Raw genomic sequence first — 22,954 nt, forward strand, 5'->3', positions numbered from 1 at the left:
TTATTGAGATCAAAATCAAATTGTTTTTAGTACAGGTTCAAGTGATCATTGTATAATTGTTTTTAAAAGTTATTACTAGACTTATTTTGGTGTTTCATTCTATTTCTGGTCATTTTATTGCATGGATATTGAATAGAAGGTAGAGTGTGTTAGAGAGCCAAGAATGGCTTGGCCACCTTCTCCAATGGAAGAATTTCTTTGAGAATGTAACCAAATCATTCACAAATGTCCATCACACAATTTTTCCATCCTGTTCTTGCGTGTAATCTGTAAATTATGGCCTTTATGATCTGTAAATGCACTTCTTGTCTTCTCTTCTTTAATTCTTGATGAGATATAATATTTTTTAATACTTTTTTTTTTCTTTGAATCAACACACATGTCGAATGGATATTGTGAGACATATTAAGGTTCTTGAATTTTTGAAGTGGATTTTGAATGTGGGATAAGTTATTTCAAATGTTCATTAATCTTTCAATCAAGCCTAAATTTGCATTCTTGATGTGTGTTCTAAAACCTAAACTAATATCTTAGAAATAGAAAGAATTGGGGAGAGAGGGAAAGAGAGTAATTATGGGGGGGAATATATGTATTATTTGTTTCGGAAAGAGAGATGTATGAGAGAGAGTAAGATACATGATGTAAATATATATAAGGTATTTAGGGGGAAGCAATTACTAGAGGGGCAAGGAGATGGAAGAAAGATAGGAGGGGGTGTGGGGAGAGATAGAGGTAAATATAGAAAGAGGATAATTTAGGCCCGAGAGAGTGGGGGGGGGGATGAGGGTAAGGTGTGAGGTAGACAGAGTGTGAAGGATGAGAGATAAAGAAACATGAGAGAGCTTTTTAGACTTTAATTTAATGAAAAATACACAAACCATGTATTATAAAAGTTGAAGCCTTAATAACTCTCTAACTCTTGATTTCCTTAAAGAAGTCCCACTATGAACTTTTCTCTATTGCAAATAATAATCTAGCTTTAAGGACAAAACTTAAGCTAACATTAATTTAGATGAAAACTCTAATTTCAATCCAAAGTTTAATTTTAATTAGTTCAATAAAAAATAAAATTGATTGTATTAATTATTATATAGTTGGCGATTTATTTATTTTTTCAAAAGAAATCTATTTCATTAAGTATATTTTTGAAGTGAGCATATAAAATCTATAATGTACCATAAAATATTATATATATAATAATAATAATTTATTCTTGTAAATTAATAAATCATAATAATATTAAATATTTATTAATTTAAAAAATTCATAATATATTAACTATAATGAATTATAATTTTAAAACTAATGTCTTTCATTTTGCATTGCGAGTTCTACTAGCTTATATATTTTATATATAAAATAAGCCAACAGATATCCTTTTTGAGGCGCCTATTTTCATAATCTCACTCAGTGAAATAGGCGCTTCAGAAATATATCTCTTGAATTATTATTATATATATATATATATATATATAAGCTAGTATATATCAAATTCATAGAATACTAATATACGTCATATTCAATTCAATGTGAGCAGATGATTTTCTTTTATCTTAGGATGACTCATCTGTCTTTCTAGAGCCTAATTGTCAAAACAAGTTAACTCCATCGTTTCTCATTCAAAGCAAAAAAAATCGACAAGCCTAAAAATAACCGTGTTTTGGAAACCGCAAATTGGAATGAACATATAAGTCCTAGAAAGCATTTTCAATAGTGATATACAACTGCAAAGGAAAATGATTTTTCATGACGTTCATAAGCGTTGGACGGTCATGTGAAAAATCAACTATTGCAGTTGTAGACACCTAAATTTGATTACACTGCTTTGGTAATCTAATTTACCCATCTCTAAAGGCATCATTAATTAAATTCTTATTTAATTAATCCTTTGCCATCCCTAGTTGATTAATTTAATTAATCATCTATAGTCCTAATTGATAAATCAAATAATCTATTATTTATCAATTAAATCCTTTTCTCCTATCTAATTCCAAAAATTCCCATTTATTAAATAAATCGATTTGATAAATGAAATCCTCAAATTCAAAAACCCCTAACCTATCTCTAATCCTCCATTTAGCCTAATCCACCCCATCCACCCATACTAACCAAGCTTAGCCACTAACTCACCCACCCTCATTAATGCCATCCACTTGCACATCTCTAACATCCCTAATCTAATCCTAAACCCAAGCCTAATATACCCCCTAATGTTGTCACATTCCTTAAACAAGTTTAAGACTTTCCTAATCCAAACCAAAGTCTCCCCTCAAAAAACCCAACCACTAAGTCATGAGTGCTCTTACAAAACATAAAAGACTCTTACAAGCCCACTCATGACTCTTACACCCATCTTCCACACTCTTCCCTCTTCCACACTCATTCCTCTTACATCCCTCTTACATACTCAACCCCACTCATCATGCCTTTAACCAACCCTTTACCCTACCCTCTCACACTCATCCTCCTTGTGACAAGTGTCACCTTCCCATTGGCGCTAAACAAGCACAATCCATGTGGTCTCCTTTGAGTGCATCCTAGCCCTCCTTAAGCCTTCATCCATCCTTGCATCTAAGCCCTCCATCCCTCTACCCCTTAGCCTATAAATTGAATCCCATCCCAAGCCATTTCATCAACAATCTTTGAGCTAAAGTTACCATGCTATTTTGAGAACCAAAGCCATCAATCTTACCCTTATAATGCCAAATTGAGAGCTCACAAAGATACCAATTTTCCATTACCCATCTCCATTGAAGCAGCTTTTGAGCATCTTGAGCATACATCCACAGCAAAAGGACACATCTACAGAATCAAGAAAGCATGGAGTGTTTTCTCTTGTGAGGTTTGCACTTCTTGTTTGCTTTCTTTGTCTAAGCATATATGTGAATTTAGTTTTTTGGTTTGTGAATGTTTACTTTATTTGTTAATGTTCTTTGCACACTAAAATTCTTGTTCTACAGTAGTCACTGATTATTAATCTCCTATCATAAACGATTATTAAACTGCTAAAAATAAATTCTCAGCTAATATTGAAAAATAACACAACTGTAACTTCACTTATAAAATACGGAAAGAAATGCGCAACACAATGAACACAATATTTTCAGACAAATTGTCCCTAGAAAATCCCCTAAGGGAAAACCAGTTCTACAGATGAGGAATTATATTAAACTTCAAAAAATCAAGAGATACAAAATTCCTTGCCTCTCACTGGTAAAACTCCGACAACCTCCTAATTTCTCTTGCTGATATTCCCCATTGCTATCCCCACGCTAACACTGCACCCTTGCTAACACTGCAAGACTGTTTGCTAACACTGCAAACATTTCTTCAAAACTTCATATCCAAATGACCTAATGACCCCTTTTTATACTACTCCTATTGGTAAACCAATGGACGAGATTAAATCAAACCAACTGCTGAGATTAAGAAAACTCGACAACCAATAATAGAATTGGTTGCAAGGTGTCCAAAAGGGAATCTCTAAAATTAGTAAATAATAACCATTTACTAATTCTTGGCAAGTGGACAAACAGTTGTCCAAACCACCCATAAATAGTGCTGCTATACATAGATAAGGACGAACAGCTGTCCAAGCTACCCATAAATACAACTTCTATTTCCGGGTCAGAAATAACAGCTGTCCAACTAACAATAATTAAAAGGTCATACTTTTAGGTCGGTAAATACCCACCAAATTTATACATAATAATTTTCTTTGAATCACATTTTGACGATGTCATTTGCTGCAAATGAATGTAAGTTTTTTCAAATGAAAAGCTTTGTCCCACATGCTTTGATTGCAAAGTTATCCTCTTAAACATGACATCAACGATGCATTCCACATAGCTAATGTGTTCAAGCAAGAAGTTTCTACCAAGCCCTCAACTGCTATAAATCACCATGAACAAAAACCACCACCTCCTCCAAAGGTGGAAGTGAAGCCCCCTCACCACCATCACCATCACCCTCCTCATGTTGTAACTCCTTCCCCACCCATTCACTCACCTCCACACTCTAAATCCCCACAACCTACCCATAACTACTCTTACAAGTCGCCACCCCCTCCATACTAATTGTTCTATGGAACAACAAACAAGGTATCCAAGCCATTGGATATTTTGGTGCTTTGTTATATTTCAATTACAAGCAATGGTTCTTTTATTAGTATCAATTCTCTTATTTAGTGTTTGCTCACTGCAGGATGTCAGCTTGTTGTTTGGAAAATTGAAGATGCACTAGATATAATACAATAATGTCTTCTGCTTTAGTCTATTTAAGTCAAAAGCTTATCGAACTATGTAGCCACACCTGCATATGGATCTCGACTATCTGCATTATTTGTACCTCATATTAGATATAATAAATTATGCCAAGGTATGATTTCATGATGAAGTACCCCAGTGTTAATTTTAAACTAATTGTGATCTTGTGTTTTCTTTCGAGCTAATTAGTGATGCTCTAAGGTAGTAAAAATAGTATGTGAGGAAATAAAATCCCATTTATCTAAATCAGGGCTAACTAAATGACTATATGTAGAAGCTTTTACTTATTCTAACTTATTTGATTTGGACAAGTTAGTAACTAATAAGGTGCAAATTAAGCCAAAATTATAGATTGGCTGAATACTCCTCATGTCATATGAAACATGAAGATAGATTCTAAAGATGTAAGTAGTTGGCTCTTTCATTTAAATCTACATTGAGATTAAATGGCTTTAAAATATAATTTAATTATCTAGAAGAATTGATAATATTAATTTATGATTTTTTTAATTTATATTAAAAATAAGTATTTTTTACATCTTGGTGAATAAAGGAACCAATGGTTTGGATTTTACAAAGTATAATACCTAAACCTTTTAACTATTTTATTTTCCTAACTTTTTAATCTTGTCACTTATCACTTTCAAAAAAAAAATAATTTTCCAACGCTTTTTAGTCTCACTTCAAATCTACATTTTTTCCACACTTCATGTAAACTTTATTCAAAATTATAATATTTTTTACCCTTTTTAATCCTATTATAAAAGGAAATAGATCATTCTTACAAAGAACAATCATTCTTTATGAGATCCCTTCCAATGTTATCATATCTTCCCTCCCAATACGAATTCCTATGGCAATTTTAATTTTTTCTATGAAGATGGGTTTGTATTATTACTTTCGTAGAGGTATCAATCGTTCCTTGAAACATGTATTTAATTGTCCTTATAGATCATAGAGCCTCTTTCACAAACCTCACACTCTCATCAATTTTAGCATATGACCTATTCCTAATTATAAGACATATCCCTTGCATTACCATTAATGGTAGATAATTTGAGGCCTTTGGTCTCTTCAGCTCCATCTGCCAAGGATGTCCTCTGGTTCTGGCTTTGTATGTTCTTATTGCTTAATGTTTTGGGTTTTTTTTCCAATGCTATCTCCTCTGGCCATGTAAGAGACATTTCCCTACTGAGTCACCTACTTAGCTTGTTAATGGGAACTTTGCTAATGACTCCTTTCTCACTCTCATAGAGGATGAGAAAAATGCTTTGATGCTCTCTAGTATCTAGACACTTATTGTTTGGCTTCTAGGTCTATAATTTGATGACACAACACTTTCTGCTATATGCAAACATTTCTTCCCACTCCACCTTGGCTTGTTCAATAAAATTGGAAATGGATTCAACATGGAGATATTTTCCACTTCTTGGGCATCCCTTTTTCCTTTCATGCTTCCATTATTGACCTTTAGAATGTCTTTCTTGCCAAGATTTCCAGAAAGCTAGATTATTGGCTTGTCAAGGTTCTTTCTTTGGCTGATAAATTCTAGTTTTGTTCCAACATTTTGGTTGCTACCCATGTATATTACTGTTCCCATTGGGCTCCTTCTAAAGCCTCTTATATGAAGTTGGAGAAGCTTCTCAGAGATTTTCTCGAAGCTTCAGGATCTGACCACTATGGTTTTCACAGAGTCGCTTGCAAGTGTTGTTGTTTTCCCAAGGCATTTAGACGCCTTGGCCTTATTTCCACTCAGAAATAGGGTATTTCCCTATGTGCTAAAATGGATCATCTATGCCTTCACTAATGATGAAGCCTAGAAAATTCTCCTCATGCATTGAATTTCTTTTGCATTCTTAGTCAATAGGCCTACTTGATAGAGGATTGGAATTTAAGCTCTTCTCATCATGCCAACACTAGTGCAAATCCATGGAACTTTTTTTGTCAAAAGTATTTGGAGATCTGGGAAGCCATCAAACCTTGGCTTTTTTGGGTTGGTGACAATTTTAGGGATGGATTGTCTATGAACCAAAACAATATTTTATGGTCTCCTCTATTTTGCATGCAAGGAGTTCCACTGGCTAAAATTCAAGGTACTAGTGTGCTACATTTTTCAAATGTGCCATCAAGACTCCCAAAGATATGTTTTCCAAAGTTAGCATGAGTCTTAGAACATGGGAGGATATGAAAATCTAGTTTCATCTAAGTTCACCAGCTCATCAGACTTATGAGCCAATGGTCTCTACTATTCCTTCTCATATGCTCGACAAGATGGGTATCCAACTGGTTAAGCTATGATGGAAGGACTAGAACAAGCATTTGTGTACTCCTCTTTTCAATTACAAGCCCACGATGGGATACCTTTTACTAGTGCCACATTTTCTTATGGTTGATACTCTCAACCATTGTTAGCTCTATTAAATATGAATGTTGATGGTATTCCTATGAGGGAGTATCCTAGCATTTTTTGAGACATGATTTATCTAGGTTGTGTGTTGTATTCATGATAGATTTTTTCATTGATGTCAACATACTGGTTATTTTGTATAGACTAGTAGTGCAATAGACACAATTTGGTTTGACAAGGTTTAAGGGATGCATATGAGCTTATGCACAATTGAGGATATGTTTTACATAGTGTCTAGATGCTACAATGAAGAACACATATGAAGATATGAAGACTGGATAGAGATACATAGGATGATTTAGTGAAGGGAGCATTTATATAGAGTTTTTGTGTAGTTACTATTGTTTAGATTGTATCTACTAATAGAGATAAATTCTAGTCATGTGGAATTGGACATAGATAGAAGACATGATGAATATGTTGTGACTAAACATGCATATCCAGATGAACATCAAGAAAAGAGTTATGAAGATTGTGAGCTGATAGTTGTGTGTAATTGTGAAATGTTGTAATATTGTAATGTAATGTGTAAATGTAATATCTTAAGTTGGTTTTATATTATTATTATAAATTGTGAAAGCCTCAAGGCCAAATCAATAAAAAAAAATTTGGGCTTGGTATAAAGGAAATATATTTTCTTTGCGGTAGAGTGTGGATTGTATCATCTAGTGAATATATTTGTGTAATGTGAGTATGCGAACTTGTATGTGAGATCCAATGAACCTGATAATGAATATCTTTTGATCAATGAATTTTTTGGTTTAGTAAGGCATGGTGAACTAAAAAAGAACTATATCTAGAAAATAAGTTGCTCTTGGATAGTGTTGATCTATACACTTGTATTATTTAGTGAGGATACTACTGAAGTTGTTTGGATAGTGGGTCATATGTCTTCTATTAAACTCCTAATAGAGATTCAAAGTCCCTTAACAAGTACTTATATGTACTAAATGTATTTCATTAACTCCTAACAGGGTCCATCTTCTTACAAGGAACATTTAATTTAGTACATCAATTTGTGGGTACTATCCTCACTAGGATTTTCCCTATGATCAATTGTTTCCATAGTTAATAGATGTAATTTAATTATGTATGGAGATCTTTATATGGTTGTTGCATATACTAATTACATGTTTTGATTTTAATAAGGATATTGAGAGTTTTTTTAATTGCATAACTGATTCACCCACCCCCCCCTCTCTCATTTATCTTGGTAGGCTTTGCTTTCTAACAATTGGTATCATAGAATCAAGTCCTTGAGGGAAAATAAAACTTAAGTAGATCTATGATGTAGTTTGGAAAAGAAAGTCTGAAGTTTGACAAACTTAACTATGAGAGTTGGAAGGAAAAGATGAAGACACATTTTCTATGCATGGATCCAAGTTATTGGTTGATTACTAAGAGTAAAAATGATTTGATTGAAGAAAAGGATCTTGAAAGGTGTAATGAATCTCAAAGAGATGTATTCATGCTAAATATGCTTGCTAGAGAAGCACTATTTTCAGCTCTTCCAGAAACTGAATTCACTTAGGTAAAATCTTTAAAATTAGCTCATCAAATTTGATTTGATTTGCAAGTTACATTTGAAGGAGATGATCATGTGTAGAAGGATAGATTAAAAAATTGGATATTTCTATATCAAGATTCTAAGATGATGGAAGATGAATCTATAAGAAGTTATTTTGGTGGAATAGTAGAAATTATTGTAGGAATGAAGACTTGTAGAGGATCTGGATATAAAGATGAGGTTATATGGAAGATATTGAATATTTTGACACCTGCACACAGACAAATTAACAACACAAATGATTGAACAAGCTATTGCCTTACCACCAAATTTTACAAGAGAGACTCTTCTTGGGAGATTACAATGAGAATAAATGTGGATGAGAGAGAATGGAGAATTTCCTAATGCTGAAACTACTTTCAGTACATTGAGTGTTCAACCTATATTGACAAGGAGTGCAAGTAAAAATGGAGATTATGCAAAAAATGAAGAAGAAAAGAAGATCAAGGAAGGACCTATCTTGCTTATGAAGAGAGAACCTAGAGATAGTAAAATCTTTAAATATTGTACTTATAATAAACATGATCATTATTTTTCTAAATGTCTCGAGAGAGTAAGAAAGATTAGAAATCGTTAACAATATTTAAATGTTGTACTTTTAATGAACATAGTCATTATTGATTTAATGTCTTCTACTCAAAAAAATTATAATATATCAAATATATAAAAAATATGAGTACACGCCTCTTGCTATTGTAAAAAACAACTTAATAGTTTAAGAAATGGACCATGATTCTCTAGTTGCCAACCCAAAAAATGATAAATAAATATAACATGTAATCTCCCCTAGCAACATACACAAATTATAATTGAAGAAATCCTAGATGAAAATTTCACTGAGGTTGTTGGTGAATTTATTGATTTGGAAGCTATTAATAAGGAAAGGGAAATTATGATTAAAAATATCTAAGAATTCAAAGGTCAAGAAAAATATCAACAAATCTTGGAATAGGAACTAGTTGAGCTTGAAAATATTGAAAATAACACAAAATCTATTAATCTAGGGATTTCAACTACTATTTTTTTCAGTAACCCCATATTGTACAAAATAATTAAAAAAGAGGGGTAGGAAATCTCTAACAAAACATAGAAATAAAGATGGTAATTTTGAAAACCAAACAAAAATCACTTCTATGTTCAATCTAGGGATAGGAAAGTACCCTCCCTAGGGATAATAAAATTCCTTTCATAGAATATTAGAGGAAGTAATGTCTGTAACAAACAATGTATGATAAAATGCTATGCAAATAAATTTGAACTAGAAATGATGCTAATCCAAGAAACTAAGTTAACTACAAATGAACTAGATAATTTTAGGGAAAAAACTTAGATTTTGGGAAATATATGGGGTCCTGACTAAAGGTGTCTCTAGGGGACTTTCCATAATGGTGGACCCCAATAAATTATCATACACACCTTTAAGTCAGAATAAATACTAGATGATGGGGAAAGTAAAGAATCTTAAATCTAATTTGGCTTATATAATCATTAATATTTGTGGCCCTATTCAATGGCTACATAAAAGGACAACATGGAATGAAATTAGGATTAACCTTAACACCTACCTTAATCAAGCCATCTTCATTGGAAGGAAATTTAATACTATATTAAATATAGATGAAGAAAAGGGTGGTAAAGGAATCAATACTAAAACTATGGAAGATTTTAGTTCTGGGTACACAATAACCACCTTATGGACATCAAAATAGAAGATGAAATATTCACACAGGATAACAAAAGATAAGTTAATGATAATGCTATAAAAAATTAGGTAGGTTCCTTTTAATGGTAATTGGAATAATTTTGTTATTCTCTTTAAGATGATATTCTCCATTTCTAAGGTTTTGATCACTTCCCTATACAACTAAATATATGCAACCCAAGACTATAAGGGTGCCCATTCAAGTATGCACCAATTTGGCTTAAGGATGAGAATCTATTATCTCTAATTCAATAATGGTTGAAAGAAAAAAACATCAAAGGCTTCGATCTATTTTTTCTAATAAACAAAGTTAAGATAATTAAGAATAAATTAATAATATAGAATAAGGAATGATTCATAATCATATTCAAAGAAAATGAAAAGGTAGAAATAAAATTAGAAACCCTTAACAAAATAATTATTAAGAAAAGAATAAATCCTAACATTTTCCAAAAATGAAAATTCCTTAAAATCAAACTAGAGTACATCCTATGCAAATAAGAACTTTTTTGGAGATAAAAATTAGGGAAACATGGCCAGAAGCAGGTGATAAAAATATAATTTTTCAAAATAGAATTGAGGTAAGAATAACTATTAAAAAAATCACTAAAATAAATAACTCTATAGGAGACTTAGTAGAAGAACCTAGAGCAATAGTAGAGGAAGCTATAATATGCTTTCAGAATACTTTAAACAACTATGAGACCTCAAATTTAACTTATCAAGAGTCCTTAGCTAACGATATCCTTAAATTTTTTAATCAATAAAATATCAAAACATTGAAGGGAAAATTCACAAAGGAAGAAATTGAATATGTTCTAGAATAGATGCTACCTAACAAAGCACATGGTCCTTTCAAAATTTCCAACAACATCCTTTAAAAATGTGGGCACTTCATTGGTAATGAAGTGGTGGAAGCATTAGTAGATGTTTGAAACTAGATTAACCTCCTTAGAGAGATTAACAATACCTTTTTGGTATTAATTTTTAGAAAGCAAAGACCACCAAGATAAATGAGAGGGTGGGGGGCTGTGAAAAAGTTATGTAATTACAAAAACTCTCAATTAATTTATTATTTCTAAAACATGTAAACAATAGTTGCAACAACATACAAATATGGCCATGCACAATAATACTAGATATGTTGAATATCAAAAACCTTTGTCAAAGGGAAAACACCAGTGACGATGATGTCCACAAGATGATGTACTAATATTCAAGTTTCTTGTTAAAGGATGGACTCTATTATGAGCCAATGCAATAGAATTAGTACAATGATTCCTTGTTAGCATACTTTAAATCCATGTTAAAATATTCCAACCATGTTAGGAATTGAAAGGGAGGACAACTGAACCCACTATTAAAATAGCCTCTAAACTAGTCTTTACTAGAAAATCTTCTAGATAAGCATATCCAAGATCTTTGAACTACTAGACAAAAAATCCTTTTCCAATATAGTTCCTTTGAAGCTCACAATACACCTTCAACATAAATCTCTACTCTCATCAAATACAAGTTCACATAACTAACAAAATGATCTCACTAATTACAAAATATCTGCACTAGACCTACCTATTGAAAGGGAAATTACCTTTCCTTTATACCAAGTACTAATCCAAGTATTGAGTTGGCCTTGATGATTTAATATAGGAAATCCTTAACATAATACATTACACATTGCACAATAATTATAATCTTTCTTCAAAGATATTAGTAATAGTCGGCTCACAAAGAACATCTTCCGAATGGTCTTCACCAAACCTCACATAACGAACATCTATTTTCATGATCTCGAACATAGAATCTTCAACATGTCTTTGACCTTCCTCTAAGCTCACTTAATTATATTACAACAATTTTAAAAGATATAAGAACTTTACTAGTAACTCTTTCTAAAATTTCTCTTTGAAATCTATCTTTAGAAAGCATAATATAATTTTGTCATATCTCAAGATTTATATCTATGCTTTTAAATGTAGTATCCTTAGTCAGTAGGGAATATTTTTCCCACACTACATAACCAAAATTATGGACCATTGATTGCACCAAAAAATTCTTCCTTTGTAACTCTTTTAATCTTCACAAAATAAGGTATACGTTAGCATCAGTGAAAAACACTATTATGAATGCAACACATAAGCTATGAATCATGTCTCCAACAATGTTATGATACTCCCCCACATAAATACCATCAAAATTCATGCTAAAAACCTCATCCTTTATGATTTATGATAGCATGGATAAAAAATATCTATGTGCTACTAATACCAAATATATTTCTTCCTCATATGTACCTTTATTCCTTGATTCATTGTACCCATGAATGTAAACATACATCTCAATTTTAGATAGGTTGTAAAGAGATTTTCATGTTCAATTCACAACAAATAATCATTACACCCAAGGAAGGTATTAATTTCCCCCATGCACAAACATCTATACTCTCCCCTAGAAGGAATAATCTCTTTCTTCATCAATAATAATGTTTTTCACATACTAATCTCTCCCCCATTGACATCAATATAAATGATATCATTATACCAATTATCTAAGTTCAATCATTTAAAAATTGATTCATTGAAGCTCAAATGTACAAAGACACTATTAAATATCAATACCAAGAGTCCTCAATGACTTAGTCTAAACATAGATACTTCCCCATAGGAGAAGCATCAAGCATCTAGTCCAAGTAAAAGATATAGTGCTCTCCTAGCAATTGGACTGATGCAATCTTTGCATGAACTACTTTAAAGTAGGTTGGGGAAAAACCCAAAGCATAATTCTTAGGATCTCAAATGTGTCCTTAGCCAAAGGTTTTGTGAATATATCTCCTATCTTCTCCTTTGTGTTAACATATTCTAATTTGATTTCTTTTTATGCTACCTTTTTTTCCCAAAATGTGATACTTAGTTGATATATGCTTTGTCTTTGAATGTAAAACTAGATTTTTTGACACACTTACTCTACTTGTGTACCATACTATATAATAATAGGCTCAATAAGCTATTTTCTATTATATTTCAGTATTTGATTCATCCAAATAATCTAATTATAGTTATTTGTTGCTTCTATGTACTCAATGGAATGCAATCTTGTTTCTTTCTAACTCAAGAGTCCAATCTTCCTCCTAAGAAGAATTATCGACCCCTAGCTCTCTTTCTATCATGTCCACATTTCCCACCTAATCAAAACCAATGTATGCACACAATGTGAAATCTTATGATCTATTATACCATAAACCATAATCAGGCATTCCTTTCAAGTAATTATTTTTACTACTACAAGGTGTCTCTCTCTAGGATCTATCTAAAATATTTCCACAATTCCAACTACATTAGCTATATCATGTCTAGTATTTTTCAAATACTACAATCACCAATCATAGATCTATACTTTGTTTGCTCTATATTAGGGGATTCATCTTTGCTAGATAACTTATGACTAGATACCATAGGTTCTCCAACAAGTTTAAAATTCTCCAAACTAAATTTCTTCACCAAATGTTTAAGAGACTTAGCTTATGATATAAATATGCCATCTTTTTTGTGTACAATTTTCAATTCCATGAAGTATTTCATTTCTTGAATCATACTCATCTTGAATTCTTTCTTCATTTCCTTTGAAAATGTCTTTCTAGCTTCATCATCACCTCCATAAATACTACAAAAATTGGTAAAATTTTTTCATTCTTTCTCAAATATAGATTATTGTTAGCATTACTTTTTATAAACCCCAAATTTGTAAAGTGTTTATCCAATCTTGCATACTAGGCTCTAGGTGTTTTTTTACTCCATATATAATGCCTTCCTTAATCTATGAACCATATCCTTTTCATCTAACAAAGGAAAACAATTAGATTTTTCAATGTATACCTCTTCTTCAATTTCTCCATTTAGAAAAGCTGATTTCACATCCATTTGATAAAATTTGAAGTTTTTGTTAGCTGCAGATGCCATAAACACTCTTAGTGCTTCTAATCTAGCAACATGTGAAAAAGTTTCTTCAAAATCAATCCCATCTTGATGTGAATATCTCTTAGAAATTAATCTTTCCTTGTTTCTCACAACTTTACCTTGTTCATTCATCTTGTTCCTAAATACCCATTTAGTTCCAATAACATTCTTATCTTTAGGTCTAGGAACTATTTCCCAAGTTTTTTTTTTTTCAATTTGTTCTAATTCCTCTTTCATAAATTTAATACAATAGTCATCTTTACAAGCTTCATCAAAATTCTTAGGGTCAAATTAAGATATTAAATACAATTCAAGTCATTAACTTTGTTCCTTGTCATTGCTGTAATGTGGAGCCTAATCAAACTCAGAGGTTTATTTGGTGCAGTTTCTCCCTAGATTATTTCTATGAAGGTTTGTGGGTAGTGACCCCAAGATAGGGTCAAGAGGCAACACCCTAGGTTCTCTCCTTATTGTAGTATAGGGTGGGGTCGAGGGACAACACCCCCATAATAGTTCTCAAGGGCAACACCCCCAAAGCCAAAAAATCACCCTACTATCATAAAGGACACTGACTGCTATTGTTGTATTGGATGCTTTATTCTAGCTCTAATTTTGTAAGAAAAAAAAACTTGTATAAAATGCCTTAGGGTTAGGGATTTTATTATGTATGATGATATTGTAGCTTCTTATGATGGTATTGAACTGTAAGGGATTACAAATTGTAATCACTACTAGATCTTTATAATATTGCAATTTCTATTGGTGGATGTAGCCTAGGGATTGGGCAAACCATGTTAAATCCTTTTATTTTGTGTTATCTTCTTTGAGATTTATTATTTTCTAATATTGGTTATATTTTTCTACACTGTTAATATTATTGTATATAGGGTTATGAATAGTCAAGTTGTGGTTATCTTAATCCTTAATTAAGTCATGTTATCATTATTATATTATAATTTAGGTTTGTAGGTGGGCTAGGTGTTATGAAGGGTTGTGTCTATTCAACCTAAGCATAATTAGATATATATAGGATGTTGTCAGTCTTATTTCATCATCATATTGTGAAGTGTGTTCTCATTGGAGATATTTTGGGGTGCCCCCTTGAAGTGACCTATTACTCTTAGCTATTATCAAGTATTTATATAATATTTCATATTATTTATTCTATTGTGCAAGTTATTTCCTTACAAGTCAAAGCATGATCTTGGCACCGTAGAGGCAAATTTTTTTCTCAACATTGGGGCAATTTTGGGAAGAGCATAACTTTTAGATTTTAGAAAAAATTTCAAAGATTTTTAAAGGGTTTTTTAATAACATATTAAAGAAGCTATAGTCCAAAATTTAGAGGAATTGGATCAAATTTGAGGAAATTACTGTAGAATTACTATTTCTACACAATTTTTTGAGATCTTCTTATCTCTCACATCCTACCTAATTGGAGTATAACTTGTATTGGGTTTTTTAGTACATAGTAGAGGAGTCTAAATTCAAAGCTTAGATAAATTGAAAAACAAAAATAAGCAAGATATTATAAAATTAGGAAAATTCTCTCTCAAGGTAACAAATTTGCTAATTTTTTTGGGAATATTTTCCATGGATTTCTTGGCCTAAGTAAGTTACAGTAAAAAGAGATTAAATCAGAGAATTTACATTTCATTTGTGTGATTGATTTCAAAAACATTGGTTTTCATCAACATTGGGGAAATCCTCTGATCAAGATTGGGAAGCAACAAAGGATAGTAATCCCAATGAGGAACTTACCAAGTTGAAGAAAGAAGTTAAGAAGGATATGTATGACCTACAAGGAGATATATCAGATATACGAAGCATGTTAAGCACATATATGAATGAAATGAGGAAGGATGTCTCAAGCAATCAAGGTGAAACCTTCAAGTTGATTAATAATGACACAAATTTTATTAATCCTATAGGATCTATGAATTTTTTTCCACAGGTGGATATGCACAAATTTGATGGCAAGGATCCTCTAACATGGATAAATCAAATGGAGATTTTTTTTTGAAATACATCAAATTCCATATGTACAAAAAATTACAATGGATTCCTTATATCTAGAACTAGATCAATTCATTTGGTATGCTTGGCTTTGTACTTATAGGAGTAAAAAGGGTCTCACTATATCATGGTCAATTTTTATAGAACTCCAAGAGAATATAGCAATAGTGTGATAGAAAATCTCTGTAGCCAACTTGCTAAGCTTCAACAAATAGGATCAGTTAAGGATTATATTCAACAATTCTAAAATCTATCCTTAATATTAGACTCAATTATAGAGGAGAACTTGAATGATTTATTCTTGGGTTGTCTCAAGGATCACATTCAACATGAGGTACACATGTTTTGTCCCAATTCAATAAACGAGTCTTCTATATTGGCATGAAAGGTAGAGGAAAAGTTCTTGATTCTTAGAAAGAAAGGGGCTAATGTGACAAAATACAAAGGATGTTCAACATCTTATCTTCCTCAACCTACTAGGTTGACTCCACAACAAATTGAGGAGAAAAGAGCAAAAGGGTTGCATTTCAATTGTGATAGCAAATATAGTTGAGTAGATAAACATATTAAAAAGAAATTTTTGTATATTGAAGGTCCAAGTGAGAAAGAAGAGGATGGGCCCATCTCAAAGGAGGATAGGGAGTCAGGTGAGGAATCACATGATTCTTAACCAATCATTTCTTGTCATGCACTTTCAGGTTTGAGTGCACCACAAAATCTCAAGATAGTTGGTTTCTTAAAGAAGTAGAAAGTAATAATTTTGATCAACTCAGGTAGTACTCATAATTTAATCCTTTCTAGTGGTATCAAAGCCAGACTATCAATTTTTTTTAGCTAGGCCATTACCATTTTTTTAGCTATCCTTTGTAGGAAGGCCTCACTATTGAGTGAGAGCAATGGTAGATGACGGCGAGATGAAGGTTGAGAAGTTTGATGGGAAGAGCTTTTAGTCATGGAAAATGAAAATGGAAGATTATCTTTATTAGAAGGATTTATGGAAGTCATTGGAAGAAAAAATCAAGAACTAGGGAACTATGATAGATGAGAACTAGGAGATTTTAGATAGAAAGGCACTTGGAAGTATTCGATTATGCTTGGTACCATCAATGACATTTAACATTAAAAATGCAAAGATAATGAAAGAGTTGATGCAGTGTAAAAGCATAGATTTGTGTCATCATTTAGGATACCAAAACCTATTTTGGTCAAATCTTAGTTCTCTATCAAAACTTAATTTTTTTTCAAAAACTTAAAATACCCTTTTATAGATCTTAGATTCAATATCATCAGTATATAAATTTTTGAGTGTTTTGATTAGTTATAATATGTTATAATTTAAAAATATTATAAGTTGATATTTTAAAATTTCAGAAGATGCTCGCTCAAAAAAGGAGAAAAATAGTAAATCATATCACAAAAATTTAAAAATTATGTTTATCTCTAGAGGAGAGAGTCCTCTTCATGAATATGTAATTTTTTTTTCAAGAAAGTGTAGATTTGATAGGGAAGTTTTGACAAGAGTGAAAAACTGTTGGATTCTAATAAGGTTGAGCTTGAGTACTTATAACAAACAAATTATACATAAAAAATAATTATTTCTTTTTTTGTTCCCTAACTATACATATCATCTATAAAATATTTTCAATTTAAAACCAAAAAAGATGATTTGCATATACTTGTTTGATGGGATCTACACTCTATATTTTTTATTGTTAGAAAAGGGACTTCAAAATAAAAGAAAATAAATAAATTCTTACTCAAAAAAATGACAAAAAAATATAGCCATAAAATTCATCCAATTCTACACATTTCATTTGTTTACATCATCTTCAAATTCTAATCACAAATACCATTTTATTGTCATTACTATTGAACTGTTGTATTTTCATACCCCATTTCTTTATAAAAGGTGACACAAGTTTGTGCTTTTACCCTGCAAACCCTACTGAAACTATATCAAAGGCCCTCTACTTCAAATAGGGTATTTCTCATGAAGTGTTTATTTAATATGAAGATGGCACAAGGTGGATCTATTGTAGATAATTTTAATGAGTTTAATACAATTACTAACTTCAGTTATCTTCTATGAATGCCAATTTTGATGAAGAAATTAGGGCTTTCCTTATTTTGTGTTCTTTTCTTGAAAGTTGGAATGACTTGGTAATGGCTATGAGTAATTATATTTTTGGATATAATACACTAAAATTTGATAATGTGATTGGTGTTATTCTAAGTGAGGAAACTCGTAGGAAAACCTTAGGTGGATCTACATCAGGAAGTGCTTTGAATACACAAAGTAGAGGGAGAACAATTGAGAGAGGAAGTAATTTTGGAAATTATAGGTAATCAAGAGGAAAATTAAAGGGGAAGAGGTGCCTATCTAGAGGACAAAGAGATTTTTGGTAATGTGGATGAATAGGATGAAAAGAGAGGGGGGAGAATTTACCAAAATGAATAGGAAGGAAAGGTCCAAATGGATTAACCACAAAGAAGTGATCAATGCACAAATGAATCAAATGATAGAAAATATGAAGGAAAGAGTAAATCCTATAATCTATTATAGAAAGTATCTACTTGAAATATTGAATGAATAGAAGCAAAATACTAACCTCAAAATAGGGAAAATGTAGAAAATGCTTATTTGTGATGTTTGTATACAATTTCAGGATATTTTGCAACTTGCTTTGGACTAGAAATGTAGAGATAGAGAAAACCTCAAAAAAAATTGTCCTTTCAAGGGTAGGTCAACCTTGACCTAGATACCAAGGCACAATCTTACCTTAGGGTATAGTTTTACTGTGAAAACTTGACCTTGACTTGCACTGCTCTGACAAAAAATTAGTTCATGGATCTTAGAAGTTCGCTAGAAAGGGTATCCAAATGACAACTCTAATTTACTATCCTATACCTGTACCTGCAAGAAAAATTGTTTTTTTGTTTGGATGGGGGTTTTTCCTTCGTCAAACTCCAGTTTGGAATCAACCTTGAAATGTAATTAAAATTGCAATATAAAAAAAGTAAATGAAGCTATTCACCTTGCTTATGTTGAAATCCTTGCAAAGGATTCAAATCCTTGAATCCACAAGTATGGATTCTCCAAATGAATGTAGAATTGTGAAGGATGTCTCAAATGAATGGCATTAAATCTTCAACACCAGTCTTGAATGGATAATAGCATAGGAAAATCTTTGAATGAATGTGGATGGAGAAATCTTTAACAAGAGGATTCCATAGAGATTGAATCCTTCAATGGCTAAAAATAGATCTCCTTGATGAATTGGCTGCTTGAATTCTTGACACTTGATCATCTGGTATAATGTCTCCTCATAAAAAGTAGATGTCAAAATTTCATAGTAAGTGGATGTCAAAATGAGAGAAGAAGGCTTCCTTATATAGTGATCTAGGGCACAAACTTCTAGAGAGGCTAACATTGGAGAATTAAATCCAAATTAATATTAACCCCTAGAATTAAAACTAGACTAAATGGAATTTTAGAGTGTACCATTATGAAATTCGAAACAATAGACCTGAAAGCAGGAAAATGAAACTTTCCAAAGCCCAACATCCCAAAACCTTTGGAACTCGAAATTTGGACCTCGGGTCAAGGTTGAGGTCAACTCTGCCCTAAGTTAGGGTCGAGTTCATCATTGATCAAGGTTAGGGTCGAGGTCTTCCTTGACCCTTAGGTCATCATTGACCCAGAAAGTCAAAGTCTTCAGTTTCTCAAAGAAGGTTGTTAGAAAGAGGCTGAAAATAGAGGGAGAAAAGAAGAACATGGGGAAATAACCAAATTCATGCAAAGAAATATTCAAGGTGCTTGACATGACCCAAGACCACTTACTCAGAGGGCTAAATGCTCTTTTCATGGAAGTGCTTCTATTTTTGGATGATACATTAAGCCCCCACTTTAGAAAGAGTATGGACTTGATGCAAACTCTTGGTAAAGAAGATCATAATGAAAAGATAATATTATTAAAATCAAAGGGACAAAGGAATCCTTAAGCCCCTAGGGACTCAAGTCTTCATCAACTCCACAATCACAATATGAGAGAGTTCTCTAGAAAAAGAGAAAGAAAGAAAGAGTGTGATTATCTTGCCCAATGAGAACTTATGTCTCATTGTGAACCACACAAGGAAACAATACAACTTGAGAGATGGAACTTTACCGTCTAGTGAATGTGGCTACTCACTAGTCAACCCATCAATGATTCACCCTAAAGAATATTCTATTCCATAAGAGTAAACCAAAAAGAGATTCAATCTTAAGGGTACCTTCAACCTTAAGGGATCAAAAATATTTTAAACTAGAGGGATCAAGAGATCCTGAAATATAAATCCATTATTTAAGGATTAATAAATAATCCAAAAAGGGAGAAAAGCAAAAAGGTATCCTGAAAAATAGTATATGTGTTTTTGAAAACTGCATGTGTGCAATAAGTGAGCAGAGCATATGCCCCCATGTTAAAGTCATTTCTAACACTTTAATAGGAGAAATGGATTTAATAGGAACATAAAAAACTCCAATAATTATGTTTTCACTATGAAATTCCCCTAAATGAAGACAAATAAAGGGAAATACCACATAAACATATAGAGAACACAAAAGGGATCTACATACCGTGGGGTCATTATGATCATAAGATATATATATATATATTATTGCAAATGAATTGACATAATTACCCAAATAATTAGTGCCACCAAATCATGGATCCAAGTAGATTACACAAGGAAACATTTACAAACAATAGAACAAGTACAACATAAGATGAAATGACATATAGAAGAATAGGCATACATATAGAGGAATAGTATAACAAGGTTTATTCTTTTATCACCTTGCACCAATAGGGAAACAAGGACCATATAAAATAATATAACAATATTTAACAATAACATCATGGGAGAAGCATAGTACAATAGACAAACACACAAAAGGGCTACCATAAAGAACAAGCCAATCAAGTGTACTACCTAGTCTCCCTATCTCATTCTATATTATTTAGGGAAGGTAGGTAACTTGTAAGAGGGACTACATCCAACATAGTAGGGATGATAGTTAGTTCCAAACAAGGATCCTCTTGTGAATAAGAATATTTACTAGCTGTAAGTGTCAATTGTGATGAAAGCATATTAGGTAAATCAATATCAATGTCAAAAGTTTCATATTCATCATTAACATCATCGGTACCATCAAGAATATCGGTACCATCAAAATAGGATCCAAGATATGAATAAAATCATCATAATCATGCATCTTAACATCATTATTAGGAACAATTTCTTCTAACACATCATGCATAGTTATATCCTAAGAAGGTAAATATTTTTGAAAAACAAAATTATGAGATTTAGCTTAAGCACAACACTTCTTGTGACATTCATTAGTAGATCAATTACATTTTGTCTTGTTTGAAATGTATTGAGAACTAGGAGGAGCAATTACTAGATCCTTCAGAGGTTCTATAGGATTATTAATTTGATTATCCATAGATGAAAAATCAATAGTAGGAGCTTGATTAACAAATGTAGAAGCTAGAAATGCAGGAAGTATGAAAGGTGTAGGCAAAAGACTGTGATTAAGATCCATAGGAGGTAATATAAACTCAAGAATCTAATTATTCTTATAGGCTTGATATGAGCAAAAAAGATGACCAGGTTGGGAAGGACATGAATTAGGTAATGAAGGCCAAAAGAAGTCAAGTGTAGGACAATCTCTGGGCCTATAAGGGCAATACAAAATATGATTAATCATCTTTACTTCTTCATCATGAATAAATTTGAGACATTTATGAATAGGTGAATCAACAACATGCATGGCATTTAACCATGGAAAACCAAGCATAACTTGAAACTAATTAGAAGTAGGAACAATAGCAAAGGTAGTGTTCACAATTTTTCCACAAATCTCAACTGGTAACTTAATAGAACCAAATGATGGATAAAGAAAACTATTACAAGTTTGAATCCACACATCCGATGTATCATAAGAATCCCATTGCAATATTTTCATAAAAATATTTTCTTTAGTAATAACATTGACTAAGGATGTAGGATCAACAAGACAACCATGATTAGGTATGTGAGAAATTGTAGAATAAATATAAAGGGGACCATTAGGAGCTTTAATAGTCTTAGAATCATCGAAGGTAATCAAAAGTTTAGGAGGTCATTTATTCTTAGGTTGTTGTCAAGGTTTAGGTTGAATCTTCACTTTAGGCTTATATTTTAGTTAAGGCTAAGATGAAACTTGAGATTAAAGTTGAGGTGGAGGTGGAGATACAGATTGAACAACACACTCCACTTTATTAACAATGTGATTAAGATCATCCATCTTTGAATCATACACAATATCCATAGAAGATGGCTAAGAAATGGTATTAGTATCATGTTGAGGTAAATGATTTCTATAGATTTGAAGATTTTGATTAGCAGGAGAAACATATTTATTCCCTCTACCATCAAAATTATCAACAAATAAGGAATTAGAGTTGATTAAATCTTGAACCTTATATTTTTTAAAAATATCATGAAAATTCTGATGATGATATTGACAAAAATCTTTAAAATCAAAACATTTAGATGCAATCATAGTAGGTAAAAGAGGTTGAATAGAAGGTAAAGTAATAATATTAGCAATTAACAACCTATTCATAATAGAATGTAAAGATTCAAAAATAGAAGTAAATGTACGATTTAATTTAAAATTAGTGGAAGTAGAAGTGGCATTGTGAGATGCAACAACAACTTGATCAACAACTACACTTTCTTATTTATATATCTTGACATAGTTTTAAAATTTTTTAAATTTGTTGGGATTAGGAGAAACATCACTTTTATCAATAGCAATAGGAGCCATTGGAGTGTTTCACTCAAATTGACTCACTTGTAATTGACAACGATGAAGCACTGGACAAAGTTATTGAAAAGGGGTAAATTCAATAAGATTTTGTTTATCTTTAATATCCTTTAGGAAATTTGAAATAAACATACATTGAATATCAATATTAGGAACATGATAGGAAATTTGAGTATGTAAATGCT

This window comes from Cupressus sempervirens, chromosome 8 (assembly GCF_028749045.1).
Source record: "Cupressus sempervirens isolate cs-2001-9-10 chromosome 8, ASM2874904v1, whole genome shotgun sequence".
Lineage (NCBI taxonomy): Eukaryota > Viridiplantae > Streptophyta > Pinopsida > Cupressales > Cupressaceae > Cupressus > Cupressus sempervirens.